The following is a 17186-nucleotide window of genomic DNA, read 5'->3' as shown; positions in this document are numbered from 1 at the left end:
TTTTGGTGAATTATTGAATAATATATTTGGTGGATTATTGAAGAATATATTTGCAAAGTACCTGACCTAATTTTGAATGTAAAAAAAAGTTTTTTTTAACTAATGTTGTTATGTGACTGGGGTATACATAAATTCGAGTATAGCTATTCTGTGGCTCGTTAGTTTACAGCAACCCCGAAATATAATTTAAAACAAATCAAGCACGCGCCGATGGCGCTGCCCCGTAATTTTCCTGCTTGTTTTATCTGTGGCGAACAATGGAGCTCATTTTGGGGCACAATGAATTTCATTCTGTGCCCTGCCCCAAAATGTCGCCATTAAAAACCTCTTGCGGACAAGATAGTTTGATTACGGGGAAAATTGTGAAAACCATGAAGTTAACCATAAGTAAATAGCTGTCTACAAATGAGAATCCGTTGACGATGAGAATGACGACTCGGCTAGAATTATCAGCGTTGTTTTGACTACACAGTTACTGTATAAATATACTGTGCGGCAATAAATCTGGCCCTCAAACGTATGCAATAATAGGTAATTTTGTATGTATTTACGCCCCCGACTGACTGTACACCGTGGGCCCGAATAACCCGAGGGATTTTAACCATCGATTTTAGAGCCCAATTGGAGTATATAAAGTAGTATAACATGTAGTCCTATAACAACCCGTTTTTGAGATAATCGTTATTTAAGAAAAATCATAAGTAGAAAAATCTCAAGTGTAATACACCCTAAGTATGTGACGTAGTATGTTTAACCACTTAATATTTTTAAACGCAGACATACTAATGGCATGCTTTCTGGCCAGTTGGCAGTATTTAAGTTTGATATCCAACTACAAGTAGGTTTCATTATCATGGTTATTTCTACCGATATTGAAGATATATTAAAAACCGAAACTCTTGTTCTAGCTATATTAACTTCATCTCCATACCAGCACTTATAACAATACTAGCTTTTGTCCGCGGCTTCGTACGCGTGGAATTTGGTTATCGCGCGCTGTTCCCACGGGAATTGTGCATTTCTCCGGGATAAAAATAGCCTATGTCACTCTCTGGCCTAAAAACTATCTCTATGCCAAAATATCACGTCGATCCGTAGCTCCGTTTCGACGTGAAAGACGGACAAACATACAAACACACATAATACGCATTTATAATATTAGTATGGATGAAGAAGTGGATACCTACATCATTTTTCAGAAATATTCATTTCATATAACTATGTAGCTGACCTAGCCGCGTTCCCGAGGAGTGAAAATAGGTACTCGAAAGAAGAGGCCTTTGCCCACCCATGGGACTGGAGAATAATTAATAAATAGTAGATTGATAACCAAGGGTGGAAAGTGATCCATTTCACCCGAGTTAGACACTCTACTTTTCATTTCGACTGTGAGGAAAGTAAAATACTACAAAAAAATGAGAATAATAATAAATTGAATTTAGGGGAGGCCGGGGCGTCAATTAACAGAGGTAAGTATTAACAAGTGAATTTCTAAGAAACTATAAACAGCACGTCACTAGTGATTCCTAAAATTTGTCCCTGTGACAGCGGTCTACAGGTTGAGACTCGTCAGTCCAGCTCAGTGCACCGTGGGAGTGAGTTTTGTGATGTGCGTCTATTTTGGCCAGGTAACGAACTTTTTTCACTTAACGATTTTTTGATTTACGTGTTGAATATTTGATTCCGCCGTAATATTTTTTTTTTCGCAGTAGCTTGGTTTATTCTTAATAATGTTACATAACTTTGCTAACGCTAATGTACACTATTTCGTAATTACATTTTTTTTTATTGAAAAGGTATCCATGAGGCTAAAATTAACAAAACATACGGGGCTAGTATTAACATGTTAATTCTTACCCCGTATGTGGGGTTAGTATTAACAGTATATACCTTTGGATTCAATTTCTGGTTCCGTACCCGAAGGGTGCCCAACGGGACCCTATTACTAAGCCTATGCTGTCCGTCCGTCTGTCCGTCCATCTGTCCTAACTTTAAAGAGCTGCTGCTGAGCTATATTCACCACGGTACCTAATTATTTATGTATCTTAAACGTTACAGCATGAGGACTAACAACCAAGCACCAGACCAGCTGCAGGACTAAGCACCAGAAAATCTGCCATACTCACCGACACACCGGAAAAACAAGCAGTAGAAGAGATAGAAAATAACAGAAATTTAAAGAGAAAAAAACGGCAGAATCAAAACGATGGAAAGAAAAAAAAGCAAGGTAAGGGGTTATTTAAAGAAAATAATAAATGAAAAGGCAAAGAAAAGGATATTGGAAGAAAGCAGCGACAGTGCAGAAGATGAATATTTCTGTATAATTTGTGGTGTCTCAAACAATGAAGACACATCTGGTGCAGTGCATCTTGTGCAAGCAGTGGGCTCAGTCCGGATATATCAGAGGCAACACTGTTTCATACATTTGCCAAAATTGTGATACAGACGATGAATATGATTAAACATTGTGATATATAAGTGAACATTGTGATTATTGAAAACTTACATTGCCTTCAATAATATAACAGTAAAAGTAACTGTTAATAAGAAATCATTCAGATAGTTATTTGTTGATTTTTGTTATTATATAGAGAGGTTTTGTTTGGGTTTCTTTCTCTATATACTTATATCGCTTTTACAGGCACAAAGTGCTATATTATTTAAGTCTAATATTAATTGTATTGCTTAATAAAGAAATGTCATTGTAATTTTGCGTTTTCTTTATTTATAGAGGAAAATACTTACAATGTTAATTGTTGCCCCTTTTGTTAATTTTTACCTCGGAACCGTTAATTGTAGCCCCGATCGCGGGGTAAGTGTTAATTTCTGACTTTCCTAAGTAAAATCGACTTTTTTAAAAAGGTATCAATTTTTTGTCAAATTAAAACCAACGATATGGTTATTGAATAGTTTGGACATCATTTGACACAAAAATCATTTCAAAATGTTTAGGCGTTTTGAAGCTACAACTGAAAATATAAATTTTGTTAAGTCGCACCCCGGTCTCCCCTACTTATATCCAACCTCCAACGGTACCTTTTCGACAGGCCACTTGCCACGGCCGACTATAAAAAAAATCAAGTTGGTCACGACCAAGGAGCTTATATACAAAACTGGAGGTTGAACGCCGAACGAAGAAGTTTGACCTTTATTACTTATTTATATATTCCATCTGTTTCTTTCATATTTCACGAATGACTTCCATCTCTTTCTCAACCTAACTAAAGAAAGAGATGGAATATGTTCGTGACGTGATAAAGATCAAATTTCTTGTTTCAAACGGATGTTCGGCGTTCAACCTCCAGTGTTGTATATAAGCTTCTTGGTCACGACGTGCATCTAGATGGATATGCCGAAACGTGAAAAAAAAAGTGTTATTGACGTAACTCAATTATCTTTGACTCCGTGGCTGGTCGTAAAAATTAAAAAAAGAATACTTTCCACCCTAGAGATGAAAACGCAATTTTCCACCCGGCTATCTACCCATGAAAATAAAAGTTTCTGAACAGAATGGATGAAAATACATTTTCGAGTGATGACTCAGAAATGAATGATATGAATCAGAAATGAGGAGATACGCAGAAGAAGGTCACCGAGATAGCCAAGCGAATTAGCTCGCTTATATGGCAACGGGCAGGTCTTATAGCACGACGAACTGATGGCTGTTGGCTGTTGGTGCCGAAAAGTTCTCGAATGGAGACCGCTGATCGGCAAACGTGTGTAGAACTTTCACCAGTGTAAGTTTTCGGTTACAAAATACGTCTCGATCGCGTTCGCGTTAAAATCTCAATTTTTATGGAAACACGAACATCGCAAACGTTCCGCTAGAGGCGCTGTTCGTTTTTCCATACAAATTGAGATTTTAACGCGAACGCGATCGAGACGTATTTCTTAAACTTACACTAAGGGTAGGTACTGGTTAAAGCCACGGGTTCACGGAGAATGCAGGCCGTTTCAACCAAAGCGGCTGGAAGTCTATGGGGGTCCTTTGGCCTACAGTGGACATCCTACAGCTGATAATGGTGGTAGTGATGATTGATTATGTTTAAAAGCAATCCCCAGATGGTTCGATACCTACTTAAAAAAAAGCTTGATTGTACCTATCCTTTCACCCCTGCACGTTTACAATAATTTATAGTCCCGTTCAAAAGTTCCCGGGATATAATAACGGATACTGCCGCCCCTGCCCTCATAAACATCCCAAAATAACCTGTGGACGGAACCCCCAAGCACCCTTATTTACACGAGTGGAAAATAACAGAGAATCCCAATACATTGCGTCGTTTCTTCCATCATTTGTAACAGGTCTGCCTGTCGACCGCGCAATGAAACGCAACGCATCACATTTCCCGCATCATGTAAATAAGGTATTATTCAAAGCATTAACATTTTACATAACCGATCTAGTGACACACAAACTCTCCGCCTTATGTTTTTAAAAACACGGTCGAGTATTTTGTTCGTATCAATAGAATGGCCGGAGGTTGGACCTTAAACATCCCTTTTCCTTTTAGTGATGTGCTTCAATGCATAGAAAACCGGTATTTTTGAAGTATAGATAAATTAATAGTTGTTATTAATTCACAGTTTAAGGGTGGTGTCACTGAACAATAAATACAAAAGCATTATTTCAATAATTGTTTATTGAGTTTGTGTTAAATTCAATTAAGTATTAAATTTTATTAATTCGAACGATTGAATTATAGTATTTTATGCAACAGTTGTATAACAGGGTTCAAAAAAGGTGAGTGGCGTGAGTTACGATGTGAGCTTTAGCGACGCTTTATATAACGTTGCATACAATACTTTTTCTTCGACTGGGTACTTATTAATTACAATAAAAAATTAGAAAATTAGTAAACTTTAAACGTATTCATACTTTAGTAAAAAGTATGGCAAACGCAAAGAGAAGGTAAACAACAATAAACAAGTGAGAAATATGAAAAAAAAATGTATAAGAACCATATAAAATATGTAACTGGCTGCACCTTAGCCTGTCCGAACGTAAGAATTAAGAAAAAAAAAGCAAGTGGTTGCAGTATCGTTTTAGCAACATTACGATACAGTGCTGTTATGGGGAATAGACAATATAGACTTTTCAAGAATTTCGTTATGTATGCTGGCTGTTATAATTACTGTTCGTGATTAATTAAATCACAGATTACAGTATAGGAGTAGAAAAAGTTTTGGTTCACGAATAAAATTTCATCTTGTATTTGTTACGGGATGAAGACCGTCATTTATTAATTTTAGGTTATGTTTTATTATGCTTCATCACAATTTTTTCATTCACCGTGTAAGGGTGGCTTCAGATTTGCGTTTATCCTGCGTGTATACGGTCGTTTTTGGCAGACGCTTACAAGCTTACAAGCGCGCTAGATTAAACCGTACCTACGCGCGTGTACGTTCTCATTCGTGCGTGTTCAACTCTCGAAGAAAACGAAGCCGCACCTGTACGTACACGCACTTCCAAAAACGCTACCTAACTACGCACATAAAACACTAGTGTGAAACCGCTCTTAGATACGCCATAAAACTCTAGACTGGGAAGTACTCAAGAACTTACTTTGAAAGTAACAATAAAACTGGTTTTTCTCAAAATGGTAAATACCGGTTGCGCCGTTGGAATCGGTTCACATCACTTGTCCCTTTGAAGTGACAGGGCCGCACCCGGCGAGATCTTCTTAAGTGCGTCAAAGTAGTTTTTGCGAATTCCGGCTTTTTTAGACAAAAGGGTCGCTCGAATTTTTTCCTCACGACAACTTACATAATCTTAGGTAAGTAAGACGTAAATTGCAAAGGATTGACTACATTTTATAGCTTTATTTTCCTACTGGCGATCCGCTACGGCTTCGTGAGGGTGCAACTTTAGAAAAAATAGATACGTCTTGAATCAAAAGCACTTAATCTCCCTTTCCCCAAAACTACATTGTACGAAGCCGGGCGGATCGCTAGTTAATACATAATATAAATAAGTGTATCACTTGTAGTGTAGGTATAAACTTTCCACGAAAAGAATATCTAAGAGCAGGCCCTATACTATACGAAGTGCAAAACTCGAACTTCGTATGTTGCCGTCCCGCTGACGCTTATGTCATTTAATACGCGAGTGAAAGGGACGGTGCGATACGAACTTCGATTTTCGAACCTCGAAAATAGTAGTAGCTCCTCGGTTTCGCACTACATCGACACGAATCCGATCCTAATCAGTGAAAATACGGCTCGGAGTAGTCGTACAACTATATTTTATGGTGAAATCTGACGACAGAAATCAGATCTAGTGCGTAAAGTACCATACAAATATTTCTATGACTACTCTGGTCTTTTATAATATACTAGCTTTTGCCCGCGGCTTCGCCCGCGTGGAATTCGGTTATCGCGCGCTGTTCCCTCGGGAACTGTGCATTTTTCCGCAGTAAAAAGTAGCCTATGTCACTCTCGGGCCAATAAACTATCTCTATGCCAAAAATCACGTCGACCCATCGCTTCGTTTCGACGTGAAAGACGGACAAACATACAAACGCACAGCCATACTAAGACCAACACTTTCGCATTTATATTAGTATAGATTTTCCACGTAATTCAAACAATCCTTGTAAATTTGGTAAATATAACAAATCATTTTATTTTTTTAGACGACCAGATGGCCTAGTGGTTAGAGAACCTACGAAGCTTGAGGTCCCGGGTTCGATTCCCGTGTCGGGGCAGATATTTGTATGAAAAATACGAATGTTTGTTCTCGGGTCTTGGATGTTTACTATCTATCTATATAATTATATTTATCCGTTGCTTAGTACCCATAACACAAGCTTTGCTAAGCTTACTTTGGGACTAGGTCAATTGGAGTGAATTGTCCCGTGATATTTATTTATTTTTAGCAGTGTCTAACTACTGTAATGTTGCTTTCACAGAGTAAGATAAAATTGAGTTATAACCCTATCCCTCACTTGCCGTCTGAAAACCTTATTTCCAAGTTTCAATGGCCTGAATACTTGTCCAAGTTCTGAGAGTACTCAGGTCCAGGACGTCTGTCTAATTCGAGCTGAGTTCTAGAACTATTCCTGTCATGTATGATAGTCGTTTGCAATTCAACTATTTCATTAGAGTCATACTTGGTTGGCTTATGACTTCGGCTTTGGTTTCAGGTGCGATTGCAGTGGAGCCAGGGATTTGAGGATAAAAGATAGATCAAAGTGATTCAGGTGATGCAAAAGAAAAGAAAAACCGACCAAGAGCTTGTCGGACACGCCCGAAATAGGGTTCCGTAGCCATTACGAAAAAAATAAGTAATATTTTTCTAAGCATTTCGTATTTTGTACGGCATACGAGTATTCCAAGTTTAGGTACCTTAGGCTGCTATTTAGAGGGGGGGAGGAAGCTCGATTTTAATGAAAATTTGCACTTTAAAGTTGAATATTTTGCAAACAAATCACTGAATCGAAAAATAGTTTTAGCAACCCCCTCATGGTTTTTAAAGATCTATCCAACGATACCCCAAACTACAAGACAGGATGAGAAAAAAAAAACACCCCCACTTCACGTCTATGCTCTAAAAACATTTTTTTTTATTGTACCATTTTGTCGGCATAGTTTACATATATATTCGTGCAAAATTACAGCTTTCTAGCATTGATAGTCCCTGAGAAAAGCCGCGGACGGACAGACAGACATACAGACAGGCAGACATGGCAAAACTATAAGGGTTTTGCCATTTTACATAAAGAAAACCCAGGTAACGTGATTGCTCAACTGTAGGTTAGGTTAGGTTAGTATTTTGTCAAAGCGCCTTAACTAGGCGGATTAGGAGCGCCGTCGACTTCGCCTCAGAGCCGTTAAATAAATCGTTAAAAGTTACATTAAGTATGCGAAAGTAACTTTCTGCGTAACTAATTTATGCGTAAATAATTTTCTGCCTAAACAATATTCGGAATTCACAAATTATGCGTAAAGCTGATTCGGCTTACATTGGTTATGTGTAAGAGAATTCTGCGTAAACTGTTATGCGAAAACAGATTATGCAAAACAGAATTATGACATAAAAAAATATGCGTAAACAAGGGGAACCACTGGGCACAGGCCTCTTCTCTTTAGTTTCTATGCGGGCCCAGTGCGCATAGGTAACCTCACACACACCATACAATTGCTTCGCTCGTTATCAATTTCGAAAAAATCGAAAAACTCGAATCCACGATCCTCTGCTTGAGAGGCCTTAAGTAGGTCAAACAAAAGGCCGTATTGCCTAACGTTTCTGACGCTCGCGATCGCAATCAAATGACAGTTTTACTGTATGTACAGTCGCCATCAGATATTTCGGAGTGGGCAAGGCGATCAAAAATATCGGAACACGCACTTTATTATTAAGGTACTTAGGAGTTCATATTTCGATATATTTGATCAACTTGGCCACTCCGAAATATCTGATGTCAAATGAATCGCGTACCGGGGTGGAACCTTAATGCTACTGATGTCATTATTGTCGTTCAATAAATCTGTCAAAGAAATCATAGCGAAATTGATTATGAAAAGGTTCTAACCTGGTACGCATTTCAGTTGGTCCTCGACTGTACAATTACTCATACCAAAATGAATATGCTGGCGGGCCACGTGATATCATCATCCCAGCCTATTTACGTCCCACAGCTGGGCACAGGCCTCCTCTCAGAATAAGAGGGCTTGGGCCGTAGTTCCCACGCGGGCCCAGTGCGGATTGGCAACTTCACACATACCATTAAATTACTTCATAGGCGTGTGCCTATGAAGTAATTTAATGGTATGTGTGAAATGTTTTCCTTCACCGTAAAGCTCGTGGTAAATTTCAAATGTAATTTCGCACATGAATTTCGAAAAACTCAGAGGTGCGGGCCGGGGTTTGAACCCACGATCCTCTGCTTGAGAGGCGATAGGGCAAACCACTAGGCCATCACGGCTTACGTGATAATTGATATGCATTCTATAAAAACAAAACATTATTAATAGCTCCACGCAAATGAGTATTAACGACGTAGTTATATAGTTAATGGAAAGATCTTTCTGTTTAATAGGAACCATAAACTATGATTACCATGACGTCTATGGATTTCGTTTTACCAGCTTTTGCCTTTGGCTTTGCCTGCATTAAAACTATGCCTCGTATGTGCAGTTGCACGCATACATGTGCTATCAAACATTACAATACACTTTAAATCATTTATACAAATAATTTAATTAAACACACTAAGGGGCTGTTTCACCATTCATTGATTAGTGTTAACTGACAGTTAAGTATGATGCCATCTCTATTTGTTTTGTTCGAATAGACGGAGACGGCATCACATTTAACCGTCAGTTAACACTAATCAGTGGATGGTGAAACAGCCCCTAAATGTGATGCCGTCTCCGTCTATTCGAACAAAACAAATAAACACGGCATCACATTTAACCGTCAGTTAACACTAATCAATGGATGGTGAAACAGCCCCTAAATATAAAATACTAGCTGTTGCTCGCGACTCCGTCCACGTAGACTTCGTTTGTCGCTATCCCGCGGGAATTATGCAATTTTCCCGGATAAATGTACATGTCTGTGTCCTTCCCCAGGACTAATTCTATCTGAATACCGAAGTTCATCTAAATCGGGTCAGTAGATCCAGGTATTACCTCCACAGCCTCACTAAATCACAAACTACCTCTTTATAACAGTAGTATGAATGACACAAAAGCGGACACAGTCTCGCCTCAGGTGTTAAGGTGATTTTCCACCGGCGAGACGAGGCGGGGTGAGACGAGAATTGAAATTTGTATGGCGGCGTCCGCGGCGGCCCGCGGCGGGCGCGGCAGAATGCATCATCATCATCCCAGCCCAAATACGTCCCACTGCTGGGTACAGGCCTCCTCTCAGAACAAGAGGGCTTGGGCCATAGTTCCCACGCGGGCCCAGTGCGGATTGGGAATTTCAATTGTCGTCTCGCCCCGCCTCGTCTCGCCCCGCCGGTGGAAAATCACCTTTAGGTGTCATTGTTTTAGTCGCGGTTCACTTTGTTGTTGACTAGCCTAGATTTCTAAAAAGAATAATTGGTTCGTTAGGGTTCCGTCACCCAAAAAGTGGATTAGATTAACAAGAATATGTATATGAAACTACCGTGAGACTCACTCATAATAAATATATCGAAACATGTCGAGCTAAACTCGATTTAAGACGTGAGTTATCCGGGTCAATATATTTAATAAGAATATGTATCGTGGGTAAGTATCAAAATACATAAAGTTTAAAAAAATAATAAACAAAATACATAATGGTCATTTGATATAATTCAATTTTCTCAGAAATTGACAACTTCACAGCATTGTTACAAAACAAACCTAACCTATCCTAAACCGATCTGTAGATTACAAGATCATAAAAGACGGAAAGATTTAAGATATCATTTAATTAAAGATCATAAAAGTTTGTATAATCAATAGTTTCACCGAAAATCATGATTATATCAAATTTCATCAATACTTTTTTAACCTTATATATTTTGACACGTTCCGATGCATTTGCATTGAACTAGTTCACACATATTGTGCCGTCCGCACCTCCGTTCGGTGCCGTGTCGGATTCTAGTCACGGAGTGACACGGGTCGCGGACAATTTGTCCGCGTCCGTTACCGCGCTGAGTCACGCGGCGGACGGCTGACTTTACTTAAGATATGTAGCAGGTACTTATTTCGATAATCGTAACATGTTGGTATTGTATCATTATCATCAGTCGGAAGAACTGCTAAATAAAGGCTCTCCCTTGGAACGACAGCTCGCCACTTTCATACGAGAGTAGTTCTGATGATGATGATGCAAGGGCGGTTCCACCGTTGTGGCCACGATGGGCATGCCCATAACCTAAATAGACTAGTAACGACACACTTTCAAAAGTCGTTCATGAGACATGATTGTTCTCGAGCGAGTTTGTGCTCCGACTCGCACTTGGCTGATTCTTGGGTGGCTGTGACTTGGCTGTGGCCGCAACCTTTTTTAAGGGGCGGATCCGCGCCTGTGTTGATGTCCTCCCAGACGTTTCCGTCGATGGTGACAGCATATCAATGAGTTAGCCTGGGCTCTTGCATGGTCGTGAGCACTAGCAAACCCAAACTTGGGTTTGAAAGTCCGGTCGCAAGATCTGCAGTGTAGTATGCCATCAGCGTTGAAGGTGTACACGTGAGTAGGTTGCCCGCTACTCACGCAATGGCGTTAGTCACCTGAACAACACGCGGTAAATTTAAAATGTAATTTCGCACATAAATTTCGAAAAATGAGACGCGAATCCGGATTTGAATCCACGATCTCGGTGGTAGGACCTTGTGCAAGGTCCGCCCGGATTGCTACCATCATCTTGCTCGCTAATCCTGCCGTGAAGCAGCAGTGCTTGCACTGTTGTGTTTCGGCGTGGAGAGTAAGACAGCCGGTGAAATTACTGGCACTTGAGGTATCCCATCTTAGGCCTCTAGGTTAGCAACGCATCTGGACGTGCACTGTTATAGGAGAGTTAGAGGGAGGAAGCAGCCTGCATACACCGTGCATATATCCCGAGTATATTACTGATACTGAAATGAACACCCAACATAAAATAACCAAGCATCAAACGAGTTAGTCTTCAACTTGTTTTACGTACAAAGCAAGTTCTAGTTCAACTTGGTCTTATTACTTATATTACCTTGTTAGGGCACGTCACAGAAATCCAACCTGTTGTAGTTGGGACATGCGCCGGCGTTGTCGGAACCGCCACTACCAGTCTTTAAGCCCTCGCTACGATAATATTAAGTTGACGGCTGGAAGAGTAACTCGAAGACAGAAAATGCACTTGGAAAAAACGCTCATTGTAAAGAAAAGGATCGGTCAGGGATGAAACGAATGGCGAACAACAAAAAAGACTGACCCAAGCACCCCGCAGAGCTCAACGGGAGAATGCATGCTTTTCAACAAATGGTTGAAAGAAGACTCTGTTGGTAGATAAGACACCCCTCCAACCCTCTCTTCCCCGTGGTAAACTCCAAGGAGTTGGGAGACGTGCAGCCGTTTTAGCCGATGAGAGCCCGGCCCGGCACTGTTTGGGTTCTTCCTTCCTAGTCATCCATGATGGCTTTTCCCAAATGTCATAAATGACACAATTTAAAGCTGAGTCCTTTTGGCATCACACTACAGCACAAAGTCTCTAATTTGTCTCTAATCTTTAACACGAGAATTCATATAATAGATTTTGCTCATCAATTTCGAAAGATCTCGAGATGTGAGCCCGGGTTTGAACACACGGTTCTCTGCTCGAGAGGTCATAGGTGAAACCGCTAGGCGACCACAGTTTTTCTCTTTCTAAGTCTTGCAGGCACTTAATAATGAGCGGTTGACAACACACCACTGTCACAGCGGTTTTTCTGGTCAAAGAGCTCTCTGTCTAAAAGTTCTGTGTAACAAGACAGGACGCAGAGTGCTTAGTTGCTCTTATCAAGTTTGATGCGAGACGGAACATCTTGTATTACGTTACGCTTGTTTGTCCACAAGTTCGGTTACGACGAACTATAGGATGGGTCTCATGGAGAAGCCTTTGTTTAGTGGCCTGTTTTAACTATACGATACTTAAGTGGTTATTACGATACTGTTTTACCATCCATTGATTAGCGTTAACCGACGGTTTAATGTGATGCCGTCTCCGTCTATTCGAACAAAACAAATAGAGACGGCATCACACCTAACCGCCAGTTAACACTAATCAATGTATAGCTCTGCTACCGTATCGACATTATAAAGGTAAATCATGGTAATTTATTGAATCAGGCGTTACTTTGCGGAGGTCCATATCAATGAACTAAAAGAATTTCTTTGCTCACCACTTTGTTTATGAAAAATATGCGTGTTCATGCAGTTCTTCCACCTCCACACTGTAAGAACACACACAAATCACACCAACCCATTTATCACCACCACCACACTTCACTGACGTGCGTGGTGCTCTGAAGATGAGCTCTGGTTGAGCTCGAAACGTGTCAGTGTAATGTAGTGTGGCGGTGGTGGTGGCACGACAACTTCTTTCTTAACCTACTGGAAGGCAAAATAGAAGGAAAGCGAGGTAGAGGAAGACCAAGCCTGACTTATTTTAACCAGGTAAAGGAAAGGGCGGGTGTCTTGTCGTATCAGGAAGTCAAACAGCTGGCCATAGACCGTGCGGAGTGGCGGTTACTCCACCGACAGAGCATAGCTCTTAAATTTAAGAAGAGAAGTAGAACTATTTATTTAATAAATACTTTATAGAGTGAATAAAGATTTAAGAGTGTAGCTATTTTATAACTAGATATCGTATACACTTGCTTCTGTTTCCTCACCTTAAAATAAATAAATAAATAATAATAATAATAATAAAAAAACAAAAAAAATGTGATTCTGGTTTTGTTTAATGGTGTATAGTATGTGAAAGATAGAAGGCATTTTTATTCACATTCACAAAGACACACAAATACAATAAAAAAAAAACAATATCAAACACAAATAGAACAAAAAAAGCATTTAGTATACAAGTAAATATGTAGTATTATGTGTGTGTATTTTTTTTGTAATTTTCCATGTTTTTGATTTTACTAGCAATTTTTATTGAGGTTTAATGTAATATTTGTTTTGTTATAATGGATTCACATACATATTTTTATTTAATTCTTATTTTGTCTTATTTGCAGACTCACATACATATTTTATAGGTAATCAATAAAACAAAATATTTAAAACTAAATATCCATTTGTTCCCCGTACATAACCAACTTCCATTACCAGCACTTGGAGAGGACAAATTAATAATTCCTACTCCAAAACCGAGTTTCGTACAAGGAAAAAAAAATCCTACTATATTATTTGTCCTCTCCCAGTGCTGGTAATGGAAGTTGGTTATGTACGAGGAACAAGGGACTAAACTATGATAATCGACATTGTTTGAAGTTTTTATTCTTTATCTTTGATTGGGAATTGCAGCTTTTACGAGAAAATAAAAAATCGCGGTTTCCACTCGAGAACACAGCGGTCATCGGAACGGCACAATGAACGACAACTCGGCAGTTTCCTTGCAGTCGGAAAAACAGAACAGAAGGTGGTAGGACCTTGTGCAAGGTCCGCCCGGATTGCTACCACCATCTTGCTCGCTAATCCTGCCGTGAAGCAGCAGTGCTTGCACTGTTGTGTTTCGGCGTGGAGAGCAAGACAGCCGGTGAAATTACTGGCACTTGAGGTATCCCATCTTAGGCCTCTAGGTTGGCAAAGTATCTGCAATCCCCCTGGTGTTGCAGGTGTCTATGGGCGGTGGTGATCTCTTACCATCAGGAGACCCACTTGCTCGTTTCCATCCAGTCGAATAAAAAAAAAAAAAAAAAACGCATACTGCAATCGAATTGCATTTTTGGCAGTTGCAGTTGAGACGCAGTCAGTCTGTCCTTTGGTATATTGTCCACAACTTCAACGCAGTCGCGTAATTTATAAACTATTTATAAGCCGCTAAGTCAAAAACCAAACAACACGTAACAAAACAACATATTTCCTCTGCGACTTCTAATTTACGAGCGTGCGTGACAAGCCCGGCGCGACATATCGCTTATTCACTTACTCAATCTCGTATCTCATTTAATAACCGCATTTGAAAATATTTTTTACGCAAGTGAGAGTAAAGTTGAAGCTCCCACGGTTCGATAGAGCGAGATGCGGTGTCGGTAAAGTAAGGTAGAATGTACCCTTTTATAAATCTCAACAAACGTAACGTTTTGACGGTACGTGACTTATGTTAGTAAAGGAGGGGGTGGGGAGAGGGAAGTTAACAAATTAGCTTAGATAACAGTAATGATTTAATATTCATAATAATATAAGCGATATTCATATTCTATGTTATTTTGCACTAGATTTTACTTGCAGCTTCACGTAAGTAATGTGATTAGACGACTGGATAGCTCAGTGGTTGGAGAACCTAACTGTGAAGCTGGAGATCCCGGGTTCGATCCCCGTTCGGGCAAATACATACGTGTTAGTCTTGTGGTTGGTGCTGTGTATTCGCGTTGCGCTATTGACATCTCCAACGTTCATGCTAGAAATGAAATAGTGAAAGAAAGAAAGAAAGACAGAAAGAAAGAAGACATTTATTCACTTACACAGAAGACACACATATACAGCAAAATTAACACAAATAAAATAAAAAGGAAAAAAATAAAAAATTACAGAAAAACACACGAAAATATTTAATACAATATGCACAATGATGTGTGTGTGTAGTGCATCTCATTCGTACACGCAAATATTTCGGTGAATATGCCAAGTGAGTTGCCAGCATTGGGTTTTTAATATACGTATGTATGTATCAATGTACAGTCAGCATCAAAAGTAGCTGCTACTTGTGTACTTAGTCGTTTTACAGCAACGTTCTTAGCACCATACTTTGACAAACGTGTTAAAACGACAAAGTAAAAAAGTGATCCGTTAATTTGATGCTGACTGTATCATCTATTTGAGTATGAATCGCCCATAGCACATGTGTCAAAATTGATGTCAAGTGTCCCGGGATGTTTGTTTATTAGTTCCAACAGTTAATTTGAACTTCCGGGATTTTGCTGAATTTGCACAGGAGTTTTAAAATGTATATATAGCGGTATTTACTACTATTACTATTTTCGTAAAAAAAAACAGTAGAAGGAAGACGAGGCAGAGCAAAACCAAGATTGATCTATTTTGACCCGGTGAAGGAGAAAGGGGGTGTCGTACCAGGAAGTCAAACAGCTTGCCAAAGACCGTACGGAGTGGCTATTAAAGGTCACAGCTCATTAGATCCACCTGGCACACGATCAGCACCGCCTCGCCGCGAGCGGATTCTTCATGTGGATTTGTATGGGCATGCGCTCATTACATCAACTCTATAGCGTCACTGGATCACCTCGCTCGCGGGGTGTCCACGCGCGGACGGCGAGTAGACCAGTCGGTGACAGCGATAGCTCGCTGCACTCGTACGCTTGCCTTGCGCACGGTCGTTGCGGCTCTCCCCACCCTCATTTCTTAATAGACTGCTCGGAAATTTGTGGACCACGCGAGGTCCACTCGTTGACAACGCGGCGTCCACCCGTGGACCACCTGTCGACAACGAGTGGACGCCGAAAGTCGAAGCGGTGCTGGTCGGGTGCCGGGTGGCCCTAATGAGCTTTGAACTTACTGCACCGACAAGAACGTAGCTCTTAAATTTAAGAAGAACGCTTATAACAGCAAGTATAAGATTTTGGAATTTATCCCGCATAAATTCCGATTCTGCGAGAAAATTTGGTATAAATAACCCGCCTTCTTCGCAGTCGGGTAAAAAGGTAGTCAACCCATATGAAATACCGTACCTAAACTTTTGACATTAACTTTGCAAATTAGTAATAAAATGTGAAAATATAATAATATTTTGAGCTTTGTTGGTGACTGAATTTTGTTGACCGAACTTCTACTGTCATCTAATCTTATCATCATCATCAGCCTATAGCGCCATCGCCAGCTCTTCAGATCTTTGACTCGAAACTAAATAAGCTTTACTGAATTCCAAGTAACAGTAAGTTACACATATACAGATATTATAAGTTAAATGGAAGCTCACTTATTGTAACACTTTGTATATTGGTCCCAATTAAATTAAAAGAGAATGGAGCTTGTAAAAAAAAAAAACGAGAGGATAAAATCTGATTATGCGGTCAAGCGAAATCCGAAAATATTAAGTTACAATTGAAAGTGCCTAATGATTTGAAATCACGCACATTCATAATATCTTTCACTAATGGTTCAAGAACTCCAAAAAGGACGTGGTTTTATTTTTGGTATTCTATTACTAGTATCATTTTCATCTAAGCGATTTATTAGTTTTCCATTAAAATTTTTGAGTTTCCACCAGACATGTGCGAGGTCGCCGAGCGGTGCGAGGATAAGCGAGCGAGAGGAGACGAGGCGGGAGCGGAGCGCGCGCGCCAAACGTCTCTTGTACAACACACGTCCGTCTTAAGATTCCCAACCTTTTACCCTGTGCCTCACTTAGCATTAGAAAAAGGGTAAACAATCTTGACGAGTCTTTTTATTCAAAACCCAGTAACTATTACTTATGATACCACACGTAAATGAACAAATATGTCATTTTTGAACATGAAACTACCGTGAAACTCACTCGTATTAAATATATTGACCCGGATAACTCACG

The 17186-nt window shown here is 39.8% G+C and overlaps 1 protein-coding gene and 1 long non-coding RNA gene across 2 annotated transcripts in view; both read left to right on the top strand.

Moving 5' to 3' along the window:
• The window catches only part of LOC141432896 (SCP2 sterol-binding domain-containing protein 1-like), a 532736-nt gene that overhangs the window by 108697 nt on the left and 406853 nt on the right, over positions 1–17186 (top strand). The gene's annotated exons all lie outside the window — the stretch shown is intronic.
• Positions 1439–2630, top strand: LOC141432388 (uncharacterized). The gene is made up of 3 exons (XR_012451828.1): positions 1439–1469; positions 1549–1628; positions 2059–2630. It is a non-coding gene; the product is annotated as an uncharacterized lncRNA (long non-coding RNA).

The sequence above is a fragment of the Choristoneura fumiferana genome, chromosome 11, assembly GCF_025370935.1.
Source record: "Choristoneura fumiferana chromosome 11, NRCan_CFum_1, whole genome shotgun sequence".
In the NCBI taxonomy this organism is placed as follows: Eukaryota; Metazoa; Arthropoda; class Insecta; order Lepidoptera; family Tortricidae; genus Choristoneura; species Choristoneura fumiferana.
This window is presented reverse-complemented; position numbering and strand designations above follow the sequence as displayed.